The sequence below is a fragment of the Ovis canadensis genome, chromosome 4 (assembly GCF_042477335.2).
Source record: "Ovis canadensis isolate MfBH-ARS-UI-01 breed Bighorn chromosome 4, ARS-UI_OviCan_v2, whole genome shotgun sequence".
Lineage (NCBI taxonomy): Eukaryota > Metazoa > Chordata > Mammalia > Artiodactyla > Bovidae > Ovis > Ovis canadensis.
The window spans coordinates 97011909-97028632 of record NC_091248.1 but is presented as its reverse complement, the minus strand read 5'-3'; the positions used below and the strand labels follow the sequence as shown (position 1 = coordinate 97028632).

Sequence of the window (16724 nt, the reverse complement as noted above, 5' to 3'; positions counted from 1 at the left end):
AAAAGGGACAAACAAACATGAAAAACATTTTTATGTATCAGAAGTCAAATGTTTTACCTCTTTGTAAAATGTAAATGATACAAGCTGTCTATTAGTTTAGATGTATGAGTCCAAGACATAGTTTGCTTTTGCAAATGAAAATGGTAAAATATAGCTTTGTTCCCAGACATATAACAAGGGGAGAAAATTTCAGATTTTCCCAAATTACCTATTTCACATTCTGAAGTCCAGCTAAAATGGTATTTTTCTTACTTGCTATGTGCCTTTTTATTTATTCTGTTCTATTTACTCCAGAGTCCTATAATTCTTCCCTAGCCAAATTCATTCAAAGAACAAAAATCCCAAATAAAAATCATGATGTAATGAAAACTGTTAGCTTTTTAAAGAATTGAAGTATAGCTTGTTTGTGGTGAATAGCAAAGTGATTCAGTTTTATACACACATACTTTTTCATATCCTTTTCCATTATGGTTTATTACAGGATACTGAACATAGTTCCTTGTGCTATACAACAGGACCTTGTTCTTTACCTATTTTATGTACAATAGTGTGCAGCTTCTAATCCCACACTCCTGATTTACCATTCCCTCACCTGCTTTCCCATCTGGTAACCATATGTTTATTTTCTACGTCCATGAGTCTGTTTCTCTTGTATCATATTTTAGATTCCATATATAAGTGATATCACGTGGTATTAGTCTTTCTCTTTCTGGCTTTCTTTGCTTGTTATGAAAATCTCGAGGTCCATCAGAGTTGCTTCAAATGGCATTATTCCATTCATTTTATGTCTGAGTGACATTCTTTTGTATGTATATACACATATTCTGCATCCGTTCACTGGCTGGTAGATGTCATGGTTGCTCCCATGCCTTGGCTACTGTAAAGGGTGCTACAATGAATGCTGGGACGCAGGTGTCTTTTTGAATTAGCAACTCTAAAATCAGTTGTCTTAATCTGGCTTACCAGCCAATTCATTTGTTCTTCTCTTATAAATGACAAAATCAACTTTTTATTTATACTTTACGCTTATTACTTTCTGGGGGAAATCCACAGGGTCTAACTGATACTAAGTTTGTCATATCCTAACTCTGTCATCCTCCCATCTTTGGAATAATCGCAAATTTAAAAATCTGTGAAGACAGGAATTAGGCATTCTACATTAGATGTATTTTCCCAAGGGGAAACACACTGTACATTTAATATTTTACCCAGATTTCCATGTATTTCTCTATGTAGCCAGCTGTTTATTCACTATTGGAGAAGGCAATGGCAACCCACTCCAGTACTCTTGCCTGGAGGATCCCATGGATGGAGGAGCCTGGTGGGCTGCAGTCCATGGGGTCACTAAGAGTTGGAAGACGACTGAGCGACTTCACTTTTACTTTTCACTTTCATGCACTGGAGAAGGAAATGGCAACCCACTCCAGTGTTCTTGCTTGGAGAACCCCAGGGACGGAGGAGCCTGGTGGGCTGCTGTCTATGGGGTCACACAGAGTCGGACATGGCTGAAGTGACTTAGCATAGCATAGCATAGCATTACTCACTATAATATTCACAAAGGTGATTTTCTAAATGGAAGTCAATATCAGTAAATGATGAAAACAGTAAAAAAAAAATGGCAAGCACTTCTTTTCCTTTTTAATTTTTTTTCAATTTCTTTCTTTTTGAATGCAACAAGTGGTATGTGTGATCTTAGTTCCCTGACGAGAGATCAACCCTGTGCCCCCTGCATTGGAAGCATAGAGTCTTAACCAATGGACCACCAGGAAAGTCCTTTTTCTTCTTAAACGTTGACAGTATCCAACCAGCTTTCACAAAACATGATAGAACAAATTAACCATGAAAAGAGAAATAAGCCTTCATCATTACAATATAAGCCTGCAAATTAGTTTCCCAAAATACCTAACCTTAAAATAATCTGATTAGTGCATACAAATAAAATGGAAATACACCAAATTGACTGTTCCACGCTTACTGGAAAATATCTCTGAGCTAGAAAGTAATGGCCAGGGCAGACCAAGACTCCCAGACCTTGAAAGGCCACTCAGGGACTGATGATGCGGAGAGAAATTCCCACGTTACAGGTGGAGACAGCTGGCTATAGAACCCTTTGTTACCCAGATCCCAAAATCACTCCTGAAATGCAGCTCATGAAAGCCAAGCTATCTCCTTAGAAGTTCCTAAAATGTTAGAAGAGGAAAAGACCTCGCAGACAGATCTTTGATCCATTTACAAGAGAATAAACCAATCCCAGATGAGATTCACAACAGAAGACCAGACCCAGAGTTCTGACCTTGAGAGCAGTGAAGAGAACTTTGTGATGGGCAGCAAAGAAGATGCAAAACAAAAGCTGAACTGAGAAAGCATTGAGGCTGGCATGTCTAGACTTCTTCCTGGTCAATGAGTCTGAATGACCGGCTTTTACAGTCTCCTTTGGATACGTTGTTTCCTCACTGAGTACCTCCTGTTAACAATTTTCTGATTCTGACCTTTTGTTCATCAAACAATTTAATACCCATTTTACTCTTGGCAAATATAAACCCCACCTACCTCTGACTGTGACTTAATTGACATTTGATTACAATCTACCTCAGACTGTAATTTAATAGGTGCACAGAACAGGATCACTGCCAAGGTTTCCTGTCCTGACCAATGCGGTGGATGCTATCCACATGTGACTATACAGAAAGTTTAATTAGTTAAAGTCAATCACAGTTAAAAATTCATTTCCCCACTTGTGCCTGCACATGCCAAGCACTTAAGCCACATGTGACTAGCAGATAACGTATGAGAAAGCACACAGATCACGGAATGTTTTCATCATTTCAGAGAGTTCTACGGACAGCGTTATTCCAGGCCCACAAGACTGAGCTGCAATGCTTCTTCACAAGGCTCTCTGTACAACTTACAGTCAGAAGTATATTTTCTCCCCATGTATCTGTCAAATTGTTTTCTTTCATTTTTTCTTGTATTCTGTGCTCATAGCCTGTGCTAAGATTCTCAGAATTGTACTGTATTATTTTTAAAAAACCTGGCATACACGTTAGCTGATCCTCACGACTTTTGAGGAAAGCAGTCAGTCTAAGGTGGGTATTTCCATCTCACGATAAGGAAAATGAGGCCTCAAGAGTTTACTTGTGAGCTGATCTTAACTGCAAGGCCCTTGATACCTTATAGCATCTCAGGGAGATATCTGTGCTATAATTAAAATTGAATGCTGTATTTTCATACCTGATAAATCCTTTAATGTAACACATTTGAACCACATGAAAAATCAGATTTCTGCTTTAAGTGATTCATCCCCTAGTCTTGACGATCTTTAAAAAAAACTGGTGTGGGAGGCTCAGGGCTTAAATATTTACTTTTAATTCCACTAATGTTATTAATATACCATTTGTATTTTGCTTGTTAAAAAAGAAAAAAATCCCAAATCATGAGTCTGATCTTCCTTTCTGAAAGGGCTTCCTTTCTGAAAGGGCTTCCTGTCTGAAACGGCTCTTCCTGATGTCTTCCCAATCTGTAATGACTGATATACTCTTCTAGTTGCTCAAGACAAAAAACTTTGGATCCATTCTTGACTCTTCTTCCAGACTTTACCTCATTATCTGTCAGCAATTCCTGCTGCTGCTGCTAAGTTATGTCAGTCGTGTCCGACTCTGTGAGACCCCACAGATGGCAGCCCACCAGGCTCCCATCCCTGGGATTCTCCAGGCAACAATACTGGAGTGGGTTGCCATTTCCTTCTCCAGGGGAATCTTTCCAACCCAGGGATCGAACCCAGGTCTCCCACATTGCAGGCAGACACTTTAACCTCTGAGCCACCAGGGAATCAACAAGGATTTTTCCCAAATATTTAGTTTTAGAAAGGAAGCACAAAAATAGACACTCCTCTTACACTGGAAGCAGTAATTCAAATCTGGAGAAACTCTGAAAGATCATTTAGCAATATGCATCAAAATTCTTTAAAATCTGCACTGCCTATTACAACCAAGAAGAAGAAAGATTATTTTGCAAAAATATGCTTTCCATAGCAGATCTCTCTTTTAAGACACTGAGAAATGCAAATTACCTATAGTTCTAAAAGTCAGAAGTCTAAATGATAATTTTTTTTAAAACTAAGTTTGCTGTTGTTCAGTCGCTAAGTCATGTCCGACTCTTTGCGACCCCATGGACTGCAGAACGGGAAGCCAGGCTTCTCTGTCCTTCACCATCTCCTGGAGTTTCCTCAAACTCACGTCCACTGGGGCTTCCCTGGTGACTCAGCCGGTAAAGAATCCACCTGCAATGCAGAAGACCTCAGTTCAATCCCTGGGTTGGGAAGATCTCCTGAAGAAGGGAAAGGCTACCCACTCCAGTATTCAGGCCTGGAGAATTCCATGGACTGCATATTCCATGGGGCTGCAGAGTTGGAGCAACTTTCACTTTCTTTCACGTTCATGTCTATTGAGTTGGTGATGCCATCCAACCATCTCATCCTCTGTTGTTCCTTTCTCCTCCTGCCCTTAATCTATCCCAGCATCAGGCTCTAAAAAGAAATATTACATAGAAAAAAAATTGGCTTTGATCAAAAAGAGGTCTGTTCTTTGCCTCTGGCTTCTAGGAAGTCATCTATGCCACACCTATATAGCTAACAGTTATGTCTTATAGGGGGGGCTACTCAAAACCAATCCTGTGATTTAGGGTGAAGTCTTTGGGTCACAGGGTATTAGTCAGTCCAGAAGCTGAGATCAACCATGTCGATCCATGGTTGGATCAACCGTGACTCATCAATCAATCAAGCCTCCAGAATAGAGCCCTAATAAAATCCCTCAATATGGGAACGAGGGTGCTGAGCATCCTGGTAAGCACACATCTATGTAGGGGTGGGGGTACCAAGCTTCACTTTTTGGAAGCATCCCAGGCACTGTCCTTCCTTTGGCTCAATTATTGATCTGCATCATTTTTCCGTAATAATCCATCACTGTGAGTAAAAGAGAGTTCAGTGAGTTCTGTGAGGCCTTTAACTAATTATGAAACATGAAGATGGATTTGGGAACCCCCAGAACTTGCAGTTGGTTTCAGAAGTCTTCAGCAGACTTGGAAGCCTAGAGGACTATGCATTCAAACCTTATAATTTAGCTATATGATCTAATGTTTATAAATGCATGCATGCTCAGTTGTAGTCAACTCTTTGCAACCCGCAGGCTCCTCTCTCCATGGAATTTCCCAGGCAAGAATATTGGAGTGAGTTGCCATTTCCTACTCCAAGGGATCCTAACCCAGGGATCAAATCACTATTATATTTACAGGTATTTATATATATATGTCTAGAAGTAGATTTCCCAAAATATTAGCGTTACTTCTGTCTGAATGCCGACATACTATTACTGTGACGACTGTTCCTTTCTAGGTTTTGCGGATTTGCAGGGTGGGGTGGCAGTGGGGGGGCCGTGTTACATAGCATGCGAGATTTCAGTTCCTCAACCAGAGATCAAACCTGTTCCCTGCATTGGGAGCACGGAGTCCTAACCACTGGACTACCAGGGAAGTCCCTGATTTTTTAACAAATATTTATTTTGTTTGTAATTAAAAGATAAATATTTTTTAATTATTATATAGTAAATCCGTGAATCTAAAAACAAAAAGAAATCACAATTAATCTTACTTGATAAAGCCATCCTTTGGGGGACCTGCAGCATATACTTTTATCCGGAGCGGTAAACTGTGCATGTTAGTTTTTATAACAGTTTCATAACACTTAATAAAGAATAAACAACAAGATTTCAATAGTACAGCTGTCAATGGTACATAATCATGCCACTCAGGAACAAATGCCTCATGTATATCTGTCTTTTCTAAACACTAGAAATAAGCAGCAACAACAACACAACAGGAATAAGAAAAGATACGGGAGGAAACCAGGACTGCAAGACTCAGCTTTCCTTCAATGCTGATTTTTCCCATCTGCCTGCTTTATACATATAATGTAGGGAGTATGCTGCAGAAAGATAGACTACTGGAATAGATGTGGACAAGGTTACAGAACCAGAGGGAAAACAGACCAGAGAAAAATGGCCTCAGCTGTATTTTCCATTAGCTACAATTTTATTCCTAATGGAGACATGTTTGGAATTCTGGACAATATAAGCGAGTTGGTTCAAAAATCAATAACGTCAAGCTGACACCATAGAACATACAAAAATGTTTCCTTAATGGAACAAAAAAAAAAGAAGCCCGAGGAAACAGGAGGGGCCCAGGACCAGCACATACCTTCTAAAGCCAAGTCCACGACAGGTGGTCCCAAGGTCTTAAATTTAAAGAAAAGGCAAAATCACCCGCATGTCCGCCTCATGTGATAATCAATTACCTAATGTACGAGGCTTGAAATAAATACACTTAGTATGGATTATGTCAGCTCTTCAATTAGGAATAAATTCACGGTCGTTTCAAAAGCTGCTTTTAATGGTGTTCTTTGTGGCCACTTCTTTTCCCCCGATGCTCCTCATCATCCCACCTTAAGCTATTGGTCCCCCAATGTGAACCTCAGAAATCAATCTGCTAATGTATAATTGGTAAGGCTCCTCTCACTAACAAATGGATAATTGATTCCTTCACAAATGCTGCATCCCCATGGACACCGACTGGAAAGAATAAGAAACAGAAGATGGGGTTTGGTTTACGTTCTCCAGGAGACCCACTACTCAGCAACGGCAACATCCACAGGGCTGCCCACGCAGCTCCATGCTCTTCAGTCATGTGAGCAAGCAAGCTGTCCTCCATCACACATGTGAAAAACACATGTGTCCTTTCAGACTTGGGAAGAGCTCAGTTTACTGCTGATTTTCCTCTCCCCTGAGGACCCACTCTGAAATAAGCCAGACCTCCAGTTGGATTTAAGAAGTCTCTGCAAAATACACCTAACTGTGCGTTTTCTACACATCTACACAACAAAAGGAAGCAAAAGAAACATTTATTTTCTGGTGGACTTATTCTATGGCTCGATGGTCTAACTTAAAAAAGAAATTTATTGAAGAACAATTGATTTACAATGCTGTGTTAATTTCTGCTGTACAGCAAAGTGATTCCGTTAGACACACACATATATATATATATATTTTTCATGTTCTTTTCCATTACGTTTGTATCACAAGATATTGAATATACAGCTCCCTATATTATAGAGCAGAATCTTGTTTATCCATTTTTTTATATAATAGTTTGCATCTGCTAATTCCAAATTCCCCAATACATTTCTCTCCCACTTCCTTCCCCTTGGCAACCACCAGTATATTCTCTATGCTTCTCTCATAGGTAGGTTCACATGTGTCATATTTTACATTGTGGAATATAAGTCATATCATGTGGTATTTGTTTTTTCTCTTTCTGACTTATTTCAGTTAGTATGCTCTCTCTAGGTTCATCCATGTTGCTGCAAATGCAGAAGGGCCTAACCTTAACTAAAAACCCTCAGACCTTCTTAGCTGCTCTTAGATTTCATCTCTAGGTTCACTTTAAATCCTTCCAATCAAGATGGGGAATAATCAAAGACAGGCAACACTGAAGCTGGAGAACCTGTGTGGAGCTTTCTTGAAAATCTCAGCATACAGCTTCAGTAAAAGCAAAAGAGAAGGCTTAAAGGCTCCAGCCCATTCCTTGGGAGATCCTCTCAATGTCCCTGTCACTCCTAAACACCATGGCAACTGGCCCGGCCCATCATTACTGCCAAGAGGTTCTCCTGAGGCCACTAAGAACTTACTGGGGTTGAAGCACTTGGAGGCCTTTCAGCTTCACTTTGCTTGATCACTCTGTGACAAATGACCCTGCTGCCCATTGCTTCCTTCCAACTTTCTCTTCCCTCAGCATGAGGACCACACCCTCTCCATTGTTCAACCTACCACTATGGGCTATGAAGCACTGTTGAATAATGCAATAAACAAACCAAAAGGTAAGGGCGCCATGTTACTTACAGTCTGGGGACAAAAACAAAATATATCATTCTTACCTATCACATCACAAAAATAAAAGGCTAAAAAATCATGAACCCACTGTATGTTATTTCAGTTCAGTTCAGTTCAGTCGCTCAGTCGTGTCCAACTCTTTGCGATCCCATGAATCACAGCACACCAGGCCTCCCTGTCCATCACCAACTCCCAGAGTTCACTCAGACTCACATCCATCGAGTCAGTGATGCCATCCAGCCATCTCATCCTCTGTCGTCCCTTTCTCCTCCTGCCCCCAATCCCTCCCAGCATCAGACTCTTTTCCAATGAGTCAACTCTTCACATGAGGTGGCCAAAGTACTGGAGTTTTAGCTTTAGCATCATTCCTTCCAAAGAAATCCCAGGGCTGCTCTCTTTCAGGATGGACTGGTTGGATCTCCTTGCAGTCCAAGGGACTCGCAAGAGTCTTCTCCAACATCACAGTTCAAAAGCATCAATTCTTCGGCGCTCAGCCTTCTTCACAGTCCAACTCTCACATCCATACATGACTACTGGAAAAACCATAGCCTTGACTAGATGGACCTTAGTCAGCAAAGTAATGTCTCTGCTTTTCAATATGCTATCTAGGTTGGTCATAACTTTTCTTCCAAGGAGTAAGCGTCTTTTAATTTCCTGGCTACAGTCACCATCTGCAGTGATTTTGGAGCCCAGAAAAATAAAGTCTTTCACTGTTTCCACTGTTTCCCCATTTATTTCCCATGAAGTGATGGGACCAGATGCCATGATCTTCGTTTTCTGAATGTTGAGCTTTAAGCCAACTTTTTCACTCTCCTCTTTCACTTGCATCAAGAGGCTTTTTAGTTCCTCTTCACTTTCTGCCATAAGGGTGGTGTCATCTGCATATCTGAGGTTATTGATATTTTTCCCAGCAATCCTGATTCCAGCTTGTGTTTCTTCCAGTCCAGTGTTTCTCATGATGTACTCTGCATAGAAGTAAAATAAGCAAGGTGACAATATACAGACTTGACGTACTCCTTTTCCTATTTGGAACCAGTCTGTTGTTCCATGTCCAGTTCTAACTGTTGCTTCCTGACCTGCATACAGATTCCTCAAGAGGCAGGTCAGGTGGTCTGGTATTCCCATCTCCTATGTTGTTTAGGAGATACAAATATAATATATTTTCCTTTAAGAAAATGAAGGAGGAAGAGAAACCATCAAAAAACTTTACATCCTGAGTGCACACGTATGACAAAGGCATAGAGACTGAAAACAATCCTAGAAGAAACGATGGACTTTGACTTCGAAGCAATAATAAATTCTGGATATGTAACAAACAGGCTTCCCAGGTGATGCTAGTGGCAAAGAACAAGCCTGCCAATGCATGAGACTTAAGAGACGCGGGTTTGATCCCTGGGTGAGGAGGGTTTGATCCCTGGGTGAGGAAGATCCCCTAGAGGAGGGCATGGCAATCCACTCCAGTATTCTTGCCTGGAGAACTCCATGGACAGAGAAGCCTGGTGGGCTACCGTCCAAGGGTTTTGAAGAGTCAGACATGACTAAAGTGACTTAGTATCCATGTTATAAAATTTAAATGAAATAAATGAAGATCTTAAAAATCTTTAACAACAAAAACAAAAGAGTAACAATAATGACTAAACATACAATAAAACACTGGTTCAGGACTGAAACAAAATAATGCAAAAATAAACACTAAAATAACAGAGATAAAGATTAGGAGACTAGAAATTTCAGTTACCATCAGGAATTTAAATTGCCAAATTAATTACCAGAAAGCTAGATGATGACCTTCATTTAAATGGTAAACTTAATGCTTTTCACACCAGGGGCAGATAATGAACAGGACAGCACCTACACATTCTCTGGTCCAGTTCACCAGCCTTATCCTTCACAGGTGCACACTAGTTTCTTAGGTGACTCCTCTCCTGTCACTGAATAGCTGAGTCACCACTGTGTTGTCAGTGACTTCTCTTCCTGTCCCCTGTTTCCATTAGGAAGCAAGGGAAGATATTTAAAGTTGGAGGCATATAGATTCTTAGATAAGTACACTTAGAATTGAATTATGATAACCACCTAAGAAGAGTCCAAAACTTGTCTACAAAATACAAGAGTAACAGTGTTACTGTTTTTGGTTTTGTTTTTTTTTTTTGGAGTACTATATCTTTAAATTTGATCACAATCATTCACCAATGAAAAAGCTTGGCTCGCTGCCTTATTTGTATCTCTTTTTCATTTCTCACAGGCATGGATATGGGAAATATCACACGCTGGGCTGCCATTTATGCCAGCTAATGAGCAAAGGAAGACCCTCAAAAGAAACCAATCATGTAAGGTATATTAAAAAAGTGACTGTCTACTCCCTTCAACTCCTTAAGCTGATTCATTCACTAACCCAGTGAAGGCTTTTTTGCCTGAATGCTGCCACCAAAGCTGCTTATGGAAAGGTCACCAACACAGACCCGGCTTTCAAAGTCAGTGGATGTCGTTCGGTCCTCATGACTTTCTGGCATCTGCAACTCACCTCCACTGGCTTCCGTATATACCCACTTCTTGCTTCTGTTTTGCCTTTCTGATCACAACTTTCAGTCATGCTCCCTGGCTATAGTTCTTCTTTAGTGTCTGTCTTCACCTCTCTCCAGTCTCCCTTTAGAGTGGTAGACTCAAACTCAACAACTACACTCAGCTCCATGTCAACCAACCATCTGCAGAACCATGGCCGCCTTCTGTATCTCAGTTTCACCAAATGACCCTCAGCCTACTAGTCATCCAAGACCAGTCCTTCTCCCTCACACCCCACAGGAGCAACTGAAAATGACTAAGTCCTCTCATTCTACCTCTCTCGATCAGAGCATGCCTGCTTCACAACAATAACTCACTTTGTTGTCTGCCTCCAGCACTTAACTTGAGCTCCCAGAGAGCAGAAATTTACTTTATTTACTTATTTATTTTTGGCCATAGCACATGACTTGTGGGATCTTAGTTCCCCAACCAGAATTTGAACCTGGAACCTCATACAGAGTCCTAACCATTGGACTGCCAGGGAATTCCCGCATAAACCTACTTTAAGCCCAGCAGCTGGCACAGAAGAACCTGATGATGCTGCCAAAAGAATAAGAACCCCAGTCTTTCCAAGTGTGAGGCTCTGAACCAGAAAACAGGTTAAATAAACAAACAAATGCTCTGTAGAAAGAAAACTAATTAAGAGCAGAATATATAAAAAATCAAAACAATTTTGCTATAATGTTATTTTCCTAAGAATAAGAGAAGTTTTAAAGAACAGTAAAGCCTCAAAGTAAGTTGAACGGGAAGTCAAGTTCTAATGCACCCCTGCTCTTTCAAAATCTGAGGTTTTCAATATTCAACATCAGACTAAAAGCTGAAGAGAAGCTGACGGCTTACATATAGCAGTCACTTCCTCGTGGTACCTACTATATTTCATAGTTGAAATGACTATACAAGAACTGTGTCTTCTTATTAAGTCTTAACAACAGCCCTACCTCTCTAAGATTTAATATCTACATTAGTTTGAGGTTCTTGAAGTGATATTTCAGTTTTTATAGAAACTGCTCTTTCTGCAGATGAGGGACAATGCTTTATTTATCTGCAGCAATTCATTCCAATTTGAGAAAAAGTCATTTATTTTCTACTCTGAAAAAACAGAAGGGACGGTGATGAACTGTAGCATAGCTGCATATAAGTTACATTGAAAATTCTGCATAATAATGTGGCTGGAATACCCCTTATTCCACAGCTACTGATCATCTTTTATAAATTTATACCTTCAAAAGTACATCCCTTTTCATAGAAATAGAAAAAACATTCCTAAAATTCAAATGGAATCACAAGAGGCCCTGAATAGTCAAAACAATCTGGAGAAAGAAATGGAGACATCACACTTCCTGACTTCAAAGTGAAAGTCATGTCCAACTCTTTGTGATCTCATGGACTATACAGTCCACGGATTCTCCAGGCAAGAATACTGGAGTGGGTAACCATGCCATTCACTGGGGGAATCTTCTCAACCCAGGGATCACACCCAGGTCTCTCACGTTGCAGGTGGACTCGTTACCAGCTGAGACACCAGGGAAGCCCACTTCAAACTGTATTAAAAACCCACAGTAATCAGCACAGTAGAATTACTGGCATAAAAACAGACACATAGACCAATGGAAAAGACGTAATAAATCCACATCCATAAGGTTACCTAATATTTGATAAGGAAGCCAAAAATATTTAATGGGGAAAGGATACTACCCTCAGTAAATGGTAGGAAAACTGGATGCTCCCATGTAAAAGAATGAAACTGGACTCTCATATACCACTCACAAAAATTCACCCAAAAATGGATTAAAAACTTAAGGATAATATCTGAAACTGTAAAACTCTTAGAAGAAAATAACGCAGAAAAGCTCCTTGACATTGGTCTTTGCAATGATTTTTTGGATAAGACACCAAAGGCACAAGAAACAAAGTCAAAAGTCAACAAGTGGGACTACATCAAACTAAAAAGCTCCTGTGCCGCAAAAGAGAAAATAAACAAAATGAAAGATGGCCTAAAGAATGGACTAAAATATCTGCAAACTAAATATCTGACAAGGAGTTCATTCCTAAAATATATTAAGAACTCATACAATAACTCTGGGGGAAAAAAAGTTGATTCAAAAATGGGCAGAAGCCTTGAATAGACATTTCTCCAAATAAGATATACAAATGACTAACAGTGCTAGAAAAGGTGCTCAACAATTCTAGTTATCAGGGAAATGCAAATAAAAACCACAATGAGGTATCACTTCACAGCTGTTAAAATGACTATTATCAAAAAGATCACAAATAACAAATGTTAGTGAGAATGTGGAAAAAAGAGAACCCTGATGCACAGCTGGTGGGAATGCAAATTTGTACAGCCAGTCAGGAAAACTGTGGAGATTCCTCAAAAAATTAAAAATAGAACTACCATAAAATTCAGCAATATCACTTCTATATATATATTCAAAGGAAATGAAACAAGGATCTCAAAGAGAAAAATCTTTGCACCTGCACATTCATTTCAGCATTATTCACAACAGCCAAGATGGCAACAACCTAGATGACCGCCAACAAATAAATGAATGAAGAAAATGTGATGCATATCTATATATAATATGATTTAACCATAAAAAAAAAAAAGCCATTTGCAGCACCATGGAAGGATTTTCTGGTTATCATACTTAGTGAAATGTCAGAAAAACAAAGATAAAAACTCATACGTGGAATCTAAAAACAATGAACTCATAGAAATAGAATAAAACAGTGGTTGCAGGGGCCAGTGGGTAGGAAAATGTGGAAATGTTAGTCAAAGGGTATAAACCTTTAGTTACAACATAAGTTAGTTCCAGGGATCTCATGTACAACATGGTGACTGTGGGTAACAATATTGCATTATATACTTGAAAACTGCTGTGAGAATAGTGTTTTAATGTTCTCATCATGACAAGGACAACAAAACAGCAATGAAGTAAGGTGAAGAATGTGTTAACTAATCTTACTGTGTTAACACTTCACAACATATATAGGTATCAAGTCATATATCAAAGCATAACATGGTACACTTTAAATTTATGTATTAAGTCAATTATATCTCAATGAAGCAGAGGGAATGAAGTTAAGCTATATCATATGATATCATATGCGGAATTTAAATATATATGTGTTAATATATAAAAATATAAACAGATTATATATGAGGCTTCCCTTGTGGCTCAGATAGTAAAGTGTCTGCCTACAATGCGAGAGACATGGGTTCGAGCCCTGGGTCGGGAAGTTCCCCTGGAGAAGGAAATGGCAATCCACTCCAGTATTCTTGCCTGGAAAATCCCACAGACGGAGGAATATTTATATATTATTATATATTGATATATAGTGTCACCCTGCTTATTTAACTTACATGTAGAGTACATCATGAGAAACGCTGGGCTGGATGAAGCACAAGCTGGAATCAACACCGCCCGGAGAAATATCAATAATCTCAGATATACAGATGACACCACCCTTATGGCAGAAAGCAAAGAGGAACTAAAGAGCCTCTTGATGAAAGTGAAAGAGGAGAGTGAAAAAGTTGGCTTAAAGCTCAACATTCAGAAAACGAAGATCATGGCATCTGGTCCCATCACTTCATGGCAAATAGATGGGGAAACAATGGAAACAGTGAAAGACTTTATTTTTCTGGGCTCCAAAATCACTGCAGATGGTGACTGCAGCCATGAAATTAAAAGACGCTTGCTCCTTGGAGAAAAGCAATGACCAACCTAGACAGCATATTAAAAAGCAGAGACATTATTTTGTCATCACAGGTCTGTCTAATCAAAGCCATGGTTTTTCCATTAGTTGTGTTTCGATGTGAGAGCTGGACTATAAAGAAAGCTGAGCACTGAAGAATTGATGCTTTTGAACTGTGGTGTTGAAGAAGACTCTTCAGAGTCCCTTGGACTGCAAGATCCAACCAGTCCATCCTAAAGGAAATCAGTCCTAAATATTTATTGGAAGAACTGATGCTGAAGCTTAAGCTCCAATACTTTGGTCAACTGATGCAATACTTTTCATTGGAAAAGACCCTGATGTTGGGAAAGATTGAAGGCAGGATGAGAAGGGGACAACAGTGGATGAGATGGTTAGATGGCATCACTGACTCAATGGATATGAGACTGAGCAAGCTCCGGAAGTTGCTGATAGACAGGGAAGCTTGGTGTGCGCAGTCCGTGGGGTCACAAAGAGTCAGACACGACTGACTGACTGAACTGACTGATGCATACACACATACAAATGAACTTATTCAGAAAACAGAAACAGACTTACAGACATATGAAACAAACTTAGGATCACCAAAGGGGAAAGGAGGGTAGGGTAAATTAGGAGTTTGGGATTAACATACACATACTACCATATATAAAATAGGGTAAAAAAAAAAAAAAACAAAAACGCAAGATCCCACTGTACAGCACAAGGAATTATACTCAATATTTTCTAATAACCTATAAGGGAAAAGAATCTGGAAAAGGATAGATATATATGTAAAACTGAATCACTCTGCTGTATACCTGAAACACAACACTGTAAATCAACTATATCTCAATTTTTTTTTTTAAGTACAGCCTATTCATACAAGCAAAGTGGATTTCGAAGTGAAAACTACTTGAATAACTTACATTTTAGTCAATATTGAGAGTACCAATACTGTATTTTAATAATATGAAACAATTACATGTCTGTTATGTTAGGTGAGGTCTGCTATACTTCCAATATAAGAGCACAAAAAGAGTCTCCAAATATCACCATTTATTGATGATTTCCCTCTCACAGTGACTTTGAACTTGCTGCAGTGCTTCAAGTAACTTTAGGGTTCATCACAGCTTTCCCTTGATGCTACAGAATTTATGTAAATAATGGGAAATGATGAACATATGGACAGTCCACTGTCTACACTTATCACTGGATAGCCTCATATTCTACTGATATAACCTCTACAAGAAGAATACTGTTTGATAGGAAAAAATATATATTATCTCTAGTTCTCCACTTAAATGTAACTTCGATTCTAATGATCAAATAACCAAATTATCCTTTTAGATAATGAACTCTTTAATTTTAACTCTGATATCCTGAACAGCATGCAAAAGAAATAAAAATCATCTGGGAATGAGAAATAGTTTTGAACAAGAGTTACCATGCTTGAAAAGAATTTTGTCCGTCCACTGCTATCATTGTTTTACATGAACACTCTGCATTAATAAGACTGCTGATAAATCAGTCCTGCTGTTCACAAAAACATTCCTAAATTTATTTTTTCTGACCTTTGAAAAATATTCTCCAACAAAAATTCTTAACCATGCCCCCCATAAGAGCACACTGGGTGTGCCTCGGATGCTGGCAACTTACAAGGACCATCTGCAACCTCCTCTGACCCCTCAAGGCCCACTGCTGTCCCCACTGTGTGGCAACGGATGCACGTGGCTGGCTCCCGACAGGCTCAGGGTTCACCTGCTGGACTCACAACCTCAGCACAGCAGGGGCACGAATGGCCTTGCCACTGCAGAAGAATTACTAGATACACGTTCGTTTCCTAAATCCTAACAACCTTTAAAAGCACAGGGAGGATTTGGAAGGGATTGCCTCCTAAGAAGCGGGCACACTGCTGATTCCTAGAGCTGTTTTCCTTTTGTTAAACTTCATCTTCTGCCCGTGCCAGCCACATTCCCTGCCACAGGAGTAGGAGGAGGCTCGCTTGCACACACCATGTAACCAAGACAGAGAGTCACGATCTTGGCACCAATTAAAACATAACTTTGATAAAAGGCAAAAACAGCCTTTTGGTCCACATTTCTCTTAGTTCACCTGCAAGGGATTGTCCTAGATGTCAGGGGCATGCTGTGAACAGGCTAAATGGGATCCTTGCCCTTAGGAAGCTGGCAAATCACTGGAACACTGTTCATGTTTATACGGGGACCTTCTGGGGACACAACAAAGCTGCAGTGGTCCCCAACAGTGAGAGGGACGAGTAGCACATTGGAGCCGGAGCCTGTCTTCCCCAGAGCATGCGATGCCCCTGTGCTGAACACTTGAGAGCAGACGCCTCAGAGCAGTCTTCCTGTGATGACTTGCCTGGCTGTCTATAATACTAAATGTCACATGTGAGGGAGGAAATCTTTAGCAGAACCTTCTAGGTAAATCGGTTTGAACAACAGCAGAGGCAGCCAGCAGTTTCTTTTGCTGGTATTTGTACCAGACACTATGCTGAGTTGTGATGCCACCATG

The 16724-nt window shown here is 39.8% G+C and overlaps 1 protein-coding gene across 3 annotated transcripts in view; it reads right to left on the bottom strand.

Moving 5' to 3' along the window:
* VPS41 (VPS41 subunit of HOPS complex) overlaps window positions 1-16724 on the bottom strand; it is a 207725-nt gene that overhangs the window by 108886 nt on the left and 82115 nt on the right. The window lies entirely within an intron of this gene.